Source organism: Acinonyx jubatus, chromosome B4, assembly GCF_027475565.1.
Source record: "Acinonyx jubatus isolate Ajub_Pintada_27869175 chromosome B4, VMU_Ajub_asm_v1.0, whole genome shotgun sequence".
Classification (NCBI taxonomy): domain Eukaryota; kingdom Metazoa; phylum Chordata; class Mammalia; order Carnivora; family Felidae; genus Acinonyx; species Acinonyx jubatus.
This window is the reverse complement of record NC_069387.1, coordinates 68,791,008-68,808,404: the sequence shown is the minus strand read 5'-3', so window position 1 is coordinate 68,808,404 and position 17,397 is coordinate 68,791,008. Positions and strand designations below refer to the sequence as shown.

General features: G+C 41.2%; 1 pseudogene; it reads right to left on the bottom strand.

Moving 5' to 3' along the window:
- Window positions 1-672: 672 nt before the first annotated feature.
- On the bottom strand, window positions 673-2,030 carry LOC106978305 (dnaJ homolog subfamily B member 6-like; annotated as a pseudogene).
- Window positions 2,031-17,397: the final 15,367 nt, after the last annotated feature.

Here is a 17,397-nt window from a genome sequence, read left to right as displayed (position 1 = left end):
ACTAATATCTCTCACTACTAAATACAGAAAAAAAAATTGAAATTTATTTTGAGGAAGATTCATTCTGGCAACGTTAACTTCACAGCAGGCTGACTCTACTTGGCTCGTTTCAAACACAACGCAAACGCAGTTCCACACTGGTGTTAGTGTATGAAAGAGCCAGTCACTTTGGATTGTGTTCAATAAACAAGCAAAGTGCGTACAGAGATTGACAACAATTTTACTTTTTTTTAATTTATTTATTTTTGAGACAGAGCAAGCAAGAGCAGGGGAGGGGCAGAGAGGGAGAGAGGGAGGGAACCCAAGCAGGTTCCACACTGTCAGCACTGAGCCCAGTTCCAGGCTCCAAACGGTGAACTGTGGAATCACGACCTGAGCCAAAATCAAGACTCTGATGCTTTAACCCACTGAACCACCCAGGCGCCCCACAACAATTTTAACGACAAAAAAAAAAAAAAAAAAGGCACTATTATGGTGCTCCAACAACAAACTCAAGTCTATAATAAATAGGGCTTGGATGAGCTGTGCATAAATACAGGTACAGTTACACTGAAAGCTGAGCTCCTCGGAAATCTTCAAAAAAAAAAAGAAAGAAAAGAAAAAGAAAAGAGTTCTGTTAATCCTCAAATGGTGCTGGGTATAATCCACTCTCTGTTACATGCACGCCCTTAATTATTTGTTATCTAAGCGTGGCAGCCGCTCCTTACCATTTATCATTAAGGACTTTAATCTGACCGTCTTCTTCAACTTGTACTCTTTCTTGACCATGCTCGACAACGCTGTTTGTAGTGATTTTTCTGCCATTAACAATTTTAGTACAAGGTGATGTAGACTTGAGGTTACCCATCCCACTACCACCAAAGGCCATGGAAGAAAATGAAATGATCCCCAACCCAACCCGGTGACCTGATGAACCGAAGCAAGTAAATCCTGTATCAATGAAGAATATCCTCCTCCAAAAGATGGAAATCCACTAAAGGCAGAGGAAAACAACCTTTGCTTCAGCTCCTGCTTCTGCAAGGACCCCTTTGATTCCCCCCCACCACCACCAAAAAAGTCCCCAAACGGGTCTTTGAAGAAGCCAAATGAAAATGGGTCCCTTAAGCCAAAAAATGTCCTGAAGACGTGGTCTGGGTTGTGATAGGTGAAGCCAAACTCAAAGGGACTGTCAAAACGACCTGCACCTCCACCTAATCCTTCTTTGCCGGATTTATCCTAGATGTCCCGAATCTGATAACACCTCATACGCCTCAGCTACTTGTTTCGGTTTTCTCTCCACTTCCTGTTTATTCTCAGGAAATTTTATCAGGACGCCACTTCAGTGCCAGTTTCCTATATGCCTTAATATCCTCGACCGAGGCATGACTCTGTCAGCCCAGAACTTCAGAGCGATCCACCAGGCCTAATAGTCTGCGGACTGAGGAAGAACCTAAAGGGCGCAGGAGCCACGGGGGGGGGGGGGGGGGGGGGGGGGGGGGTGGGGGGGGAGGGGGGGAAGGGGAGGGCCTGCAGGAGTTGGGGGGGCAAGAGCCGCGGGGAGAGGGGTGGACTTTGCAGCAGCCACGTGGGGGAGGTTGCAGAGCCGGGGGGGGGGGGGGGGGGGGGGCGGGGATGGGGATGGACGTTAGAGGAGCCCTGCGAGAGTGGGGGAGTGGGAGGGGCAGGAGCCGCGGGGGCGGGGCATGCAGGAGACGCGGTGGGGGGGTTGTGGGGGAGGGACATGACCGGAGGCTCCCGCTCGCGAAGCTGGCGGCGCAGCGGCAGCTTCCTGAGCTCTCGGTTCTCTCCCTTCTCCTGCCAACAAGTGGTAAGTAAGTTGTACCTTTCTGATTCATCTGATTCCAAAGAGACAGATGCTTGTCCAGTGAACCCACATGTAACTCCGCTTTTAGGTTCAGACTTTTCAAGTCAAAACTTTCGTACACGTCTATTCCATCATCTTTTTTTGGTTTGCTGGGTCGTGTTTTCCAGAAAACAAAGAATATTGGAAGAAGGCCCAGAAAGACTGGGGCAGGGCCGCTGTACGTCATGAATTTTCACATAGACTTCTACTTTCAAATAGTTTTATTTTCCCCCTTTGAGTTTGGAAAATGTTACTTTCTGAGGTATGTGTAACTAAGTTCTCCAAGCACCAGCACAAGGAGAGATGCGTGACCTGTTTGGTAGGGCAATTAGCTTCACTGCTAAGATCTGTGTGTTTTGTTGGTTTGTTTTTCTTTTTGTTTCTAGTCAGACCACTTACCTAAAGCTGGGATGAAAATTATACCTACACAAAATTTTAATGTAGAAAAATACTGGCATAATAGAAGTACAGGGAAAATGTCAGTATGGGAGTACAGGAATTTTGTATTGCATAGTGGCCTCGGAGTCCTGCAAAACTGGGTTCATAACCCTTACGTGGCCATTTTCTACCAGGGTCAACTTGAGCTAGGTTTTTAACCCCTGAAAAGCCTCAACGTCCTCATCAGTAAAAAGGCCTATAAATGAGCCTACCCGACAAGGTCCTCGCCAGGATTAAATGAGATAATCCATGTAAAACACTTCACAGAGCGCCTGACGCATAGTAAGCACTCCATAAACACGTGTCGTGGCCATTTCTGAGACATGGGCCATCTGTTCTATAGGCTGGTGGTTACGAATGTGTCCTGGATGGAGATCATAAGACACCAAAACGATGGCAAGTCCTCTGAAATGCATAGTGACTCTCAGTGGCAAATAAAGTGCTAATCTGTCCTCTATATACCACAGTCTGACCTTGAAAGTATTTTCCAGACTCTGGTGAAAGTCATAGGAGCTCAGGTCTGCAGTCACAAAAGGAATGTGGCTCTTAAAAGCTTACGACAGACCGCAGATATGGGGCAGTTAACTTATCGAGAGGAAATGGGCTCTGGTTTTCTTTGCAGGCCTCAGATCCAGGAGCTGCAAAGTTGAGTCACCAGCTTGCTATCTGACCTCAGGCCAGCCACTTAACCTCTCACTGACCCCATTTCCTTACTTAAAATCAACTCTCTGCTCGTGTTCCGTTCCAGTCATTATCTCTACCCACAAAACTGGGTAGTGACTAAGGTGTCCCAGAGATTTTGAAAATGAGTGATTCGGTGAGACGGGTATATGAAATAGAATGGTGAAAGGTTTGGAAATGAGTGAGTCCAGCTCTGCATTTTGGTGTTTTTTGGTATTATTTTAAGAACTCTCTTCCTGGAACAAAATCACCAACCCAGACAATAAGCTTTGTCTGACACTGTGACCCGAGTTGCTGATGAAGCTTTCTTGTGTTGGTATTTCTGGGAGTGACAGAATGGAAGAGAACAGCAGCCCCTTTGTGAGGAGGTAGTCAAGAGGGAAATAAATTTTAGTTATTTAAAGAGAATTCAGGACAAGCGAGGCAGTGTCATTTGTGAAAGAACTAGACCAGCAGCTTGGATTATTGGGTTTTACCCTTAGCCACTGTCTGTCTACCTAACCTAGGACAATTTAAGCACTTCTGACTAACCACAGGAGTATTCCCTGAACTAATAAGCTGTCCCAGCTACCAACTTACACAAAACAAATGTACATACACGCCCCTCAGTACTCACTCAGGCAAATTTCTCACCTTCCTGGGGTCTACGGTGAACACCTTGAAACCAAAGGTCTTTTGTGTGGGGGGGTTTTGTCCTCACTCACATGACGAGCTCCAGAAATATTGCTGATGAAAGAGGTGATGAGGGAAAGTGTCTAAAGTGTCGCATGTAAAGTAAGTGAAGTTTCCCCGATTTGTCAGTTTTTCAGATGTCAACCGTCTTCAAACAAAAACTTATGGAATAGTCACCTTTTCCTGCCTTCTTGCCTACTTGACGTCAGCCGTATCACCATCAATTGACTTCCTGGCCTGTAATAATTTTTCTGTTTCCTTACTTGCTAACAGAAGCAGCCCTTCCTGCTTCCCATTTGGTCCTTTAAGCGACTGAGAAATCGAATTAACAAGGCGTATCAGTTAAAGTAAGGTTCAGCTGTGAGTAACAGAAACCAAACTGTAGTAGCTTCAATGCAAAAGGCATGTTTGCTTGTGTAAAGAGGTTAGAGAGGGGTAAGAGGACTCCACAACGCCATCTGAGGCCTCTGTCTTTGCTCTGCTCTAAGTGACTTGTCATAGTTTAGGAAAACTTCTGGAGCTCTAACCATTCCAGCCCCCTTCCAAGCAGCAGAAAGAAGGAAAGAAAGAAGAACGAAAAGGTACAACTCTTTCTCTTTTTACAGAACTGTCCTGAAAGTCCTACCAACATTTTTATGACATTTTGTGAGCCGAAACTCAGCCACACAGACTACACCTAGCTAAAAGGGAAGCACGATTCTCCAAACCAGCATCTTACGTGTATATTGAAGACTCTAAGTGCTTCTGTTTGTTTGCTTTATCATCTCCCTGTTCTCAAGATGTAGAGATTGCTAGAAATCTTGCCTTCTGATAAGCAGCAATTACCCTGAATTGTCAGAAACGGAGCATTACACGGAGAGTGTTATCACTGTGTACCAGCGCTGGGTGACATTTGGAAAGCAGGCAAGATCTCATCCTCTCCATAAATTCTAAGGCCATGTTTTACAGTCTCTTAAAATCCATGCCTTCTTTTAAAAACATAAAAGTCATGTGCCTTCCTTTATTGTTATTTGAAAAATTAAATTAGATTTTAAGATTCAAAGTAACTCAGATCATAGTAATTTTAGAATATACTTTTCAAAATATGCAAACACACACACCAATGGAGAATCTGAATTCACACATGCCACACTACCACCACCTGCTTTGAGAGTCACTATTCAAAGGCAATGTCCAGCAAAGAACAGACACAAAGTGTTGGTAGATGGCTTCACAAGAGGCTTGGGAAGCCTGAGAAGATGAAAGAAGTCATGTCTCTGGATCCAGATCTGGTTATTTGGACTGCTGATTTATTGGCCACCAAATTGGAGATCTGATCCAAATTAACTATAGTGCTTATCGACTAAAACGGAAACATTAAGGCTAATCAGACACATTAAGTAGACAATGCATTTCAACCAAATGCAAGGAGATGTCATATTCATGGAGAAGAGGATTGTGAGAAAGCATATTTAAAGCTTCCAAGTACATGTAGATGGTGTCTTGCATTTCGGGGACCCAACAACTCATTGAATGAGTGAATGGACATGGTACAGTGGTAGACACAGACCAGTAGATGAGGGGAGTGAGATAGTCAGATGAAAGGAATGTCAAATAGCTCTGTGGTTTCCAGCCTGTAAGTAGAAGATCCCAGAGGGGGCCTAATAACCTTTGCAGATGTCTTCAGCTTCTTACGTGGAGTAAGCACTTTTCTGTAGAATGAACAAAGTACAACCACTATCATGATGAGGTGGTAGGATGTGCCAGAATATACTCAAGTGTCCACAAAGCTACTTACAAGGAGATTTAAGAAAAGAAAGTCTTAATCTCCCAGGCGAATGCTCAGAATCCGGTAGAGAGAGGACAGCTTCAGGTTTCTAGCTCTGTGGAGCATTTCCTTTGTATAATGCTTTCCTAAGGTTTCCACCAAAGTAGCCCTTTAAGACTAAGAAGAGAGATTACCAGAGCCTGTAAGATTTTCTAGCACATCCCAAAGCAGTGTGCGGCATCAATGTTGGAATTTCTTTGAACTTTTTCCTTGAACATGCATGTAAATTGCATTCTACCCAATAGATAGTCTTTGTTTTCATTTTAAAATTTTCACTAACATTAAAGCATGATTGCCATATTCTGCCTCTTATTATACCCTCCATGACTTCTAATATTCCGAGAGTATACATAGCTCATTTTAAAAACTGAAAATCTGACCTGCAGATAACCCAGGGGGTTATTGTGCTTAACCTTGCTTGAATGTTTTCATGTGCCACTTAGATAATTTTTAATGGGGTTAAAAAATGCTCAGCCCTTGGGTATTGCTAAACTATATTCTGCCATCGCAGTTAGCTGGGCCTCCCCTCGCTTCACCAGCTGAGGGTGGAAATAGGGAAGATTGTAAACTATCAGATGATAGTTATCACCCACACAAAAGGAATAGAGAAAGGGATTTTATGGAATAGCATCTCTGAAAGATCACTGACATGAAACCAGAACCATGTTTTTCAAACATAAGTAATGTAGGAACCTCTTTCAAAGGGAAATTACCCTAATTTTAAGTGCAGACCTAACCATTTTGGCTAAAGTGGCCTCTATCAGAAAGCTACTAAATGTAAATAATAGTATAAAACTTGTTATTATTTCTGCTTATATTTTTATACAACTACATAATCAAGGCAAATTTACCTATTAGATACAAGCAAAACCAAGAAATTAACAGTTTTAATTTTACATAACCTATGATATTGTGTAGAAAATAAATCTTCAGTGTGAATAAGACTTTTTTTTACATTTGATTTTTTTCAAGCAACTGTAAATAAAAACTTGAACACAGAAATTGCAGAATGTTAGTTGCAAATTAGTCATCCAGATGACCAAGACTATGCTTCAGATTTTTTTAATTATCATCAAAGTGAATGAAAAATATTTTAATTATCATAGAAAATACCCAGCCTTCAAGAGTACATCCATAGACTACCACCCCGCCGTGCCAAGTTTAGATGCATTGATCTAGTGGAAAGAATAAGAAGATATAAATTTGATGAGAGTTCTTAGCATGCTGCATTGTTTATCTGTTTATGTGCCTGTCTCCAGCAGTAAAGAGAGTATTCCAAAAAGAAATGCATAGTCTTGTTCATTAGTATATGTCTAGGTCCTAGTGCAGTGCCTGGCACATAGAAGGCCCTAGAAATATATTTTTTGAGTGAACGAATAAATTTCCTAGAATTCTACAAAAAGGTTTCAATCTAGGTGCTGATCAACAGAGTAAGAAAAAACTTCCCTAAAAGTCAGTGGAAGATGTGCAATGATAAAACTTTGGATATCATTAATAGAGACTCCTCTCTTCCTGGGAGGGTGATCACAGCAGCTGTTGGGATAGAGGGAAGGTGTGGAAAATAACTGGAGTTAATCATGTTGCCAAAAACTCTGGAGGAATTTGTGGTCCTGAAGCCTGAGGTTACTGGTGATGTGGGTTGGTTTATATTTTACTTTCTTAAAGAGCTTCTTTCCAGAACCCAAGGAGATAAATCGGTGTCTTTGCTAAATAATTTTCAATTTATGTGAATATTAAAAGGGAGATGGAACCAATCATTTAAACCCAACTTTTAAGTATTGGTAACATAATTGTGAAATACATTGATCACGTAATACTAATTTCATTTTCCTGCCACTCGAAGAAAAGCTGGGAAAGGCATTAATTAACCAGGATAGCCAAATTTCTTTTATTTCTTTTTATTTCTTTTTTTTTTGGCCAAAGTTTCTTGAACATAAAAATAATCTTATATTTTCCTAGGTATGAATTATAAAAGTAAGTGAAATGAAAAAGCCCTTTTCTTTTAAAGGAGACAGAAGATAACTTTCTGTGTGCACAAAAAAATTAGAATTCAGTGTGCAATTTCCAATCTTTTCCCTCTCTCCTAAGAAGATAAAAAGTAATATATTCTCTATGCAAAGGCCTAACAATGGACAACACTACTCGTTTTATCCATCCTAAGGGACAGGTGTGACCAGAGACTGATCACATGGTCTGGTACGAAGGGAGGAAATCACATGAAAACGCTATCTCTGTGTAATTTAAGATACAAAGGAAAATTTGTTTTCACTAAAAGCTTTCCACATTGAGAGTTTATAATTTAAATATTACTTTAATTACTTTAAATTATCATTTAAATATTTAATATTAAATAAACTTGTGTTTACTTGTTCAAACTCCCTTTTTTAATCTTAAAATATAACCTAATTACACTGGTAGATTTCCAAAGTGGAAATTTATAGCTCTAGAATGGGGTCTGTAAGAACGTTTTTTGCTAGGCTGTTGCTTGATCTATCCATCAAAAATTGTTTGGGGTCCTTACCATGTGACTAACATGTTCTTATCTCTATTTTCCTTGATTCTGAATTTTTTATTTTTAATTTAACATTTTAACATAGTATCGCTTGAGGTTCCATCACAAGTTCATCACCTCGAAGGAATAATGTGGAGGATGGATGGATGATGGATGATTGCTCACACAGATGGATGGCTGGACAGATGGGCAAATGAGTGGATGGATGTACAGTGAGAGAAATAAAGCACTATTAGCACATAATACAGTGAAGATTGTAAGACAACATGTAAAAAAAAAAACACAAAAATGTGTAATACAGATTATAGTGCTGCCAGAATTCAGGAGAGTTGATAAGTGGTGGGATTGACAGAAAAAAAATGTTTTATGTCTTTTAGTCTCACATGCTCCAAAAAACTCCCAACGCCACATCGAATACACAGATTTTTCTTCTTTCTGTTAAGGCTGCACTCACGGCTGGGGAAAATCACATGGTCTCTCTCCCCTTCCTCTCAGCAAAGTCTGCAGCTTTTATAGCTTTCTTCCAGGTCTCTAGTCCTCTTGTCTCTCACTCTCAGAAGGCTGCATCTCTTATTTCCCAGAGAAATGTGTAGAGATCAGATAAATTTCCTCTATCTCTTTGTTGTTGAATCCAGTGAATACATTTTGGTCCTTGACTTGCTTGACTTCTCTGAGGCCTCTGACCTTGCCCACGCCTTTTCTCTTATTGAAACACTCCCGTCTTGGCAACTGCGAAGTTCCTCTTGCCTGAATGCTCTCTAACCTGTGTGGCTCATCCTTCTCTAGTCCTTTCATGGGTTCTTCTCTGTCAATTTAGCATTGCTATTTATATTATTAGCAACTGGTACAGTAATGGTGCCTAACAAAAAACCATCCCCAAACTCAGGTGCCCACAGCAACAAGCATTTATTTTCATACTTTCAAGTCTGCAGCCAAACTGCAGTTCAGTCAAACTAGGGGGGACTCTGTGTCAGCTGGACTTGACTCCAGGTTGCAAGTCAGGCTCAGGTCTGTTCTGCCTGTTTTCATTCTGGGCCCAGTCTGAAGGGCCAGTGGCAACTGAGGGCATGTTTCCTCACAGAAGATCATAAGAGGGGATGTCTGTTCATATCATGCCCACTAACATTCCATTAGCCAAAGCACATCATAGAGCTCTGCCCAATGTCAGGGTATGGGTGTAACATTCATCCACCATGAAGCTACTGCAAGGATGTGGATATGTAGTACAATTACCAGGAAGTAAGTAATTCACAATAATCGTTCAATTTTGTTTTCCAGGGTTCTTTCCTCTTTCCTTTCCCTTCTCATCTCTTCTTGGGTTCTTACCCGTACTCATTTCATGTTAATGATCCCCTCCCTAATCTGTAGCTTCAATCCAGATTTTCCTACCAATTTCCAGATCTGTGCAACCAGTTGCCAAATCTCTGGTTGGAATTACCACCGGCATCTGAAATGCAAGATAAAAGGAAAAGTTAAGGAACTGAATTCCTTATCTTTCTATAGATAAAGCACCCAAACTGTGACTCCCACCCAATTAATATTTAGTGAGGGGTTATTATGTATCAAGCACCGCTCCAGGGACAGGAGATAGAACAATGGAGAAAGAGGAGACGGAGGGGGACGGGAGAGGGAAGGAGAGGAGAAGAAGAAAGCAGAGGAGGGGGAAGAGAGAACAAGGAGAAGGAGGAGGAGGAAAAGGAAGGGGAGGAAGAAGAAGTAGAAGTAGGAGAAGAAGGAGAAGAATGCTACCTACCCTCATATTTCTTACATCCCACATGCTTGTTAAATAAATCCAACTTTTTAGGTGTCAGTCAGGGTTGTATCACTATGTCACTACAAATAATGTAGAAAACACATTTATTATAGGGTCTAGACCATATGTAACTGTGAGAATAGTCTCTGCAGGCTAATGGAGGAGACTGTATAGGTTGTTTTCTCCGTAACTGGGGTTGGTCCACTAGAGCTAATTCACTCTAGGTCAGCCAGACTGGCACTAGGCAGGGAAAGCTGAATGTAGATGAGAAGAAAGACCATCAGAAACCATGAGGATGAACTGGGACCTCTGTCTGCCTCACATGTCAGCTTTAGTGCCCTAGATGACCTGCTGGTGCCCTTCCCTGTGGAGCTGCACATTCACTTGGCTCAGCACTTGGGAAAGCTGACAAAGGGGAGCTGGTGAGAGTTGAAGGAGCTACAGAACTGGGAGCTACCCTGCACCAATTAGGCGAGCCAGCAGACCTGCAGCTATGTGGGTGAGGGCCTGGCACTCACCACAGTGGCTGGTGCCCAGCACCAACCTTCAGGACTCAGGTTGGCTGTGACTTCACTTGAGCTTTCCAAACCCCGGGCAGAATGTCTCCTGTGGCCAACACTAACCAGAAATCAGGGTGCCTGGGTGGCTCAGTGGGTGGCTCAGTGGTTAAGTGTCCGACTCTTGACTTCAGCTCAGGTGTGATCTCATGGTTCGTGAGTTAGAGCCTCACGTTGGTCTCTGCGCTGGCAGCACAGAGCCTGGTTGGGATTCTCTCTCTCCCTGTCTCTCTTCCCCTCCCCCACTCATGCACACACTCTCTCAAAATAAACAAATAAATAAATAATACTAACCAAAAACCATATAGGGAAGAGAACTCTGGGAAACATGGTTCCAGAGTAAATAAGTTGACACAGTACAAAGGTATCAGAGTTTGTTAAAATATTTATATTTTATATATATGTATGTACATAATAAATATACATATGGTACATAAATATAGATATTATATATGTATATGTATACATATATGTGTGTGTGTGTGTGTGTATATATATATATATATATATATATATATATCTCAATATATATATAGAGAGAGAAAGCTTAAATGAGACCTGAGTAGTGTGTAGAATTTGTATAATCCTAGAGGTGAAAGGAATCACCAAAAAGGCAAAAATAAGTATTACAGTTTGTCATGGTAAACAGTTTAGCCTACCTTCAGAGGCTTATTTTTTAGAAAAGTGTGATTAATAATATACTCACCTGCCTGGGGACCTTACAGACATTTTATAGAACCTGATCAAAAGATGCTAGTAGGTCAATATACAAATCCAAGGTGTTGAGTATTTTTCATCATTTAGAGGAAACATCATACATAGAGACAAGGGAACCTGTTCTTTACATGTCCAAGAACTTCAGGCCACGTAGGAGCCATTTACTATTCCACCGAGTAATTTATTAAGGGACTAAGAAAGTAAATGCACCAACTCCACGACTAACTTACATGCAGGTAATAATTTACTCTTCTGGAAGCATCTGGCTCATCACTTTTCCTCTAGTTTTCACACATATTCTGAAGAAGGTGTCAATCACTTGCCTATCTGGGTACAATTGACGTAATTTAAAACAGATGTCACATCTCAAGAATGGAAAGAAGGCTCTGCTTGGAGACTGCTGAAGGGGACAGGAGATGCATGCAGCTGGCCGGCCCTGAGGCAGAGCCACAGGCACAAACACTGTTGGGCAAAGGTTTCAAGCAGAAGTTGACCTACAATACCTGCAAACATCCTCTTTCTTTACCCTTTCTCCCTTTTCTCTTCTCTCTCTCTCTCTCTCTCTCTCTCTGTCTACTCAGCATGCTCCCTGGATCTAAGGCAAGAAGCCAATAAACTAATCACACTAAGGTGTAAAACCCTGATAAGACAGCTATGGGATATTCACAAGGTCATAAGCCAAGGAAAAACAACAGAGCAATGAGATTTGAGGGGATCTTGAGCCAATAAGGGAGGATATAAACCTTCAGATTCCCTCACATTAATCCCTCTACTCGTTGAGAGCCTGTGTTATGCCCTATCACGGTGGACTCACAGATGGTAGGAAGGAGGACTGTTTTTATTCAGCACCAGTGTTTCCCCACAGACTCCAGATGTAGAGGAAATCTCAGCTCACCTTTGTGCTTGTTTCTTGTGAGCAGTTTAGGTGTTCTAACCGCTAACAGGCCAGCACTATCCCCTTCAGTATGCTGCTTTTTCTGCTGACTGAAACTCAGAAGCAGTGTGTTCCAAATACCTTTCTCAATATTTTTTTCTCTCACTACTGACATCTGTCCCCAAAACTAATTGATAGGACAGATGGATGGATAGATAGATAGATCGATAGATGACAGATAGATAGATAGATAGATACCTATCATAACGGTGAAATGTGAATTTTCAAATAAGAGAACAAAAGGAAATGAAATACAGAGAAGCCTGAAAAGATTTCCTTTCTTGAGGTTGGAAAGGCTTTCAAACCAATGCTTGAGTGTGCACACTGTATAGTACTATACTTACAGCCCTCTAGATTCCTAAACAAGCATCCTTAATGGTCTAGGCTTGAATCGTCCTGTCCTGTTGTCTGCCCTCCCCACTGTGCCAATCCTCCATATCCCCAGCCCTTAAGCAGCTCAGATCCATGTTAATGCCAAGAGAGCACTGCATGGGGGCCCCAATTTACTGGAGCCAAGGGCAAAAATAAAGCTATGAAATTGTTTGCAAGAGCTTAAAATAACTAGTCTGGCAAAGCTAAGCTACACTTTGAGAGAGACAGCAGGGCAGCAGAAGAGAGAATTGTAACCATCCCACTGCCCATAAATGACCTCCCTGCTCTGCCCAGTGGTGCACTTCCTCCCTATGAGAACATCTCCCCTAAGGCAGTGACCGTCATTCAACTTTTTTATTTTTCACCCACATAGCATCTTTTTAAATGTCTACTGAATAGTAAAAGACCAGTAGCAATGAGAGAAGGGCTCTTAATGTAATTTAATATGACTTCAGAAACCACAGCCAGGAGACAAATACATCAGTGGATGTATTTTTCTTTTAGAATGCCCAAAATTTACTCATCGTGAATCTTCTGTTGTAAGCCTGTCCCAAAGGATTGCAAAACAAAAGCTAGATTCACCGGCTTCTTCCTTGCTAAACAAGACTCACCCTGTCCCTTGGGGCAGCCAGCAACCAAACAGGGTTTGCACCCTGCCCCATAGGGTAAGTGACTGAGAGCAAAGGAGCCTAAAAAGAGGAAGGCTGGGTGGAGTAGGTTCCAGCCCTACCTGCACCATCCAAGGCATGGAACCAAGTCACTTGGATGGAGGTCCAACAATTGAGGGCAGGTTAATCAACACCCATCTTGGCATTTCTCTGCAGTAGGCACGGAACCAACACGATGCACCATCAGGCACACAGACACTTGCCTTCTTGCCAAACCCTCAGGCAAGCTGGATCCGGTCTCCATTATCTAATTTGATTCTGGGCCCCTAGCTACAATGGTGGATGAGGTCCAAGCCCTAGTAAATCCCCATGCCCTGAATGGTTCCCAGGAACTCAGGTCAGCTCTGGCACCTCGACAGAGTCAAAGCTCAGACTATGTACCTTCCCCTCCTCCTCCACCAGCAAACAGTTTTCACGCTGGGCCCTGGAGACTTCCAAACTGGAGGGAGACAGAAATTAGATGGGATATTCTTTAACAAATATGCGTGGGAGCTGGAATTACCACCAGGCTAGGATATCTGAGATGCCAGGAGCCCTTGCGCATTCCTGAATGTGCTGACTCCCAGACTGATGACCAACATTTCAAAGTTTCATATCTCCCTCAAATGTCATATTAAAGACTAAACTTGTCCTAACTAAATCTATATTCATCTATAGCCATAGCCATACCAGACATTTTTATTGTAACTCCGGCTGCCTGATAACCTTAGGGGGCTTAGAATCAACTTTTGGTTCATCCTGGTATCCCAGAATCTAGCATTGAGTCTGGCACACAATGTATAAGAAACAAAACTTTACTGAAGTGAATTATTCTTGTTGGTAATACCGTACATATCACAGATCACATACTTTCTTGTGTTAAACATATTTACATATTATGTTGAATTTACTTATATACCATATTATAAGCTTGTAGAGGATGAGAGGCATCATAGGTGACCAATGAATACATGTTCATCAAATAAATGAAGTTGGAGAAATCATGAATTTCTCAGAACTATGAAATTTTTAAAAAACAATTTTGGACTTATTATTTTGAAATGTCTACCACCAAATTCCTTTAGCCACCATCACTAAAAATGATATGAATTGTGTTGAAGATTGTTGCAGAATGATATATCTTGGCTTTCACCACCTCTTCTCATCAATATTTTAATAAGCACAAGGGGGAAAGGAGGAACACCCCCAAAATGTCAGAGGCTTAGTTCTGGAACGAAAAGGCTTATTGCCAAACAGGGTCTAAGCTGGCAAGTCCGCTTAATCAGCTCGCTGTAAAGGGAAAGGTATCCATCCTGTTGGTAGTCTCTGGGTATCAACCACTAGGTCTCTGGGCTTATTACCCAGTAGTTTGCAGCTGGGGCAACATCCCAAAGCAACTTTCCTCTCAGACACTCTACGCATTTAGCTAGTTGAACCAAATGGTTCCTATGGATACTTCTCGTATCAAGAATTGTATGATGTCTACATATTGCTTGATGAATATACTTTCAGTGCTAATAAATTCAAATTGGTGACTATTACTGGAAAACAGGAAATTTCTAAGTAAATGTGAAAATTTAATCCAAATCAGCATCCTATGTGATACAGATTATGATGCAATTTAGTAAGTGAAACAGTATTTCTCAAAGGGTCTAGAAAAATAGAACCTGGATGACATCTTAAATATACACCATTCTAATTTTACCCAAGCTAAATAATTGTATGTTATTATAATAATACACACAATTACCAGGTAATAATAGGGTTGCATTCATATACTAAGCACTTTACAAACTATAAGTACAATGGTATTTGCTGTAATGGTTACCATCAAGTTTGCAAAATGCTTGTTGCCTCCATTTTCACATGCTCACGTGCCCTAGTACAACTGAATTTTCCAAAATCCTTGCAAAAGTCACAAAGGCATAAGATAACTGAGAAAGAAAAAGGTGAAGGAGGTTTGCTGTTTGCAAAAGGATCTTGCTTTATGAAAAAGAGCATGAATTTAGCAGTCAGACTAATCTGGATTTGAATTCTGGCTCTTATGTACAAGCCATGTGACCTTGGGCATGTGATTTAACTACTCTTTCCTAATCAGCAAGAATGATGATTTAAAAAAAAAAAAAAACCTTCAGAAAACCGATGCAAAGATTAAGCCATAGTAATGTATGTGAAAGTACCTTGCATCACTCTTGGAAGATAGTACATGTTCATAAATATTTAGTTTTCTTTTTTATGTAACATAGAGTGAATTCTTTGCTTAAAATTCACAGCTGACACTGGGGAGTATGAATAGCTTTGCCTCCCCTCCCCCTGCATTTTCCCCACATTCTGTGAGGTAGCCAGGTCCCATCACATTTCTACCTCCATTCTCCCCTTATTCTTCAGGTAAAATGAAATCTTTGGTCTCAAATAACTGAAATTCCAGTGAGCTAAATCAGGATACCTTCCTATAGACAGGGGAGGTTTTGGGCAGTGGTCTAGATTTTTGATTCACCTTGGTATCCTAAAGCAGCATCGGATAGAGAAAGTAGTCTGTGAGGTCTTTCATCTAAAATAGAATAGAATAGAATAGAATAGAATAGAATAGAATAGAATAGAATAGAATAGAATAGAATAGAATAGAATAGAATAGAATTCCGAAAAAATCTGAGTTCCCCTGTCCTGGAGACAGGCTGGTAACTAGTTCAGTGGAGACTGTAAGGAAAATGCTGCGTGTTAACTTAACTGGGTAATTGTATAGAGTCCCTTCCATGCAGGGAACTCAGAGCCCTTTAATATCAAAAGTTCCACTTGTGCTGAGAATATATATGCCCTACTTTAGAAGTTCTGGAACTCTCTCCGACCACTAAAGAACAAAATGTTTAAAACTGAAAGCTCCTCATATGGTTTCCCTTTAGGTTATATTTAGTTCAATAAAGGAAAAGTAATTTACCTGGAAGATTTATTATGCATTTCCAAAAGGTGGACATTTACTCTCTCCTCATCACCAGGATTAGGCACAATTATGTCATTAACCTTCCAAACATTCCTTTTGGATGGTGGTGAATTTCCTAATAACAATTATGGTCAAGCTGAGGTCAGAGGTAAACAAAAGGTTAAGTATCACAGACTCTAGGGTCATATAACTTCAGAGGCAAAAACCATGATTAGAATCTTGGTTCTCTGGCTAATTACCTCACTGTCGTCCAGACTGGTGTGTCTCTTCTGATGCCTACAGAGACTTTTCTGATGTTCACAGGTCATGAGGAAAGCTCAGAAGGGATGGAAAAAATGATCCGGTAACCAGGGACAGAAAGAGAGGCTCTCAGCCTGCTTCATCATGGTTATTTATGGCCTGCCTATCAGGGACACAGCTTACACAGCTAGGGCTTTATAGAGAAAAATCTAGACCAGATGAGCAAATGTATTTAATGTGGTCAACCAATCTGGGACAGAGCAGCACCAGCCAGTTCAGAGACAAAACAGGGTTCTTGCAGCTGACCTTTTTCATGCTCTCTACTTAGGACATAAGCACAAAATTCCTTATTATTATCTAGTTTGCAGCTTAGATCCTAAGTTTACAAAGTTCAAAAAGTTAAAATAACTGAAATTTATTGAGATTCTATTGCATGCTCTACACTATTTTAGATGTTTTATATACATTTTCTTTTCTTTCTTTCTTTCTTTCTTTCTTTCTTTCTTTCTTTCTTTCTTTCTTTCTTTCTTTCTTTTGAGAGAGAGAGCACTCAAGGGTGGGTGGGAGGCAGAGGGAAAGGGAGAGATAGAATCTTAAGCAGGCTCTACACCCAGTGTGGAGCCCAACGTGAAGCTCATGACCATGAGATCATGACCTGAGCCAAAATCAAGAGTCAGACGCTTAACCAACTGAGCTGCCCAGATGCCCCATATTTTCTTACTTAATCTTTACAAGAACCCTACAAGTTATATATTATGCTCCTTTTTTACCACTGAGAATACCAAGGCTCCAGAAGACCAAGTAATTTATCCAACTGAACCAACAGAGCTTAGACTCTATTCAGGCAAGGTTTAGTAGACTCCAAAGTCTATGATCTTTCTGCTATGTTTCCATTTTCTTACAGAGAAACTCTCTGTGGGTCGCCTGGGTGGCTCAGTTGGTTGAGTGGCCTACTTTTGCTCAGGTCATAATCTCGCGGTCCATGAGCTGGAGCCCCGTGTCGGGCTCTGTGCTGGCAGCTTGGAGCCTGGAGCCTGCTTTGGATTCTGTGTCTCCCTCTCTCTCTGCTCTCCCTGCTTGTGCTCTATCTCTCTCTGTCTCTCAAAAATAAATAAATGTTTTAAAAAAATTTTTTTAAACAAAGAAACTCTCTGTAAGGTGAAGGCCAGATCAGACCATTCCTCTCTCTGTGGACCACTCACCAACAACTTTTGACAAGTGTTTTTAGCTGGGATTGATTTCTTTGAAGTAAAATGAGTTCAGCCTCAGGAATCAGTTTGCCACCT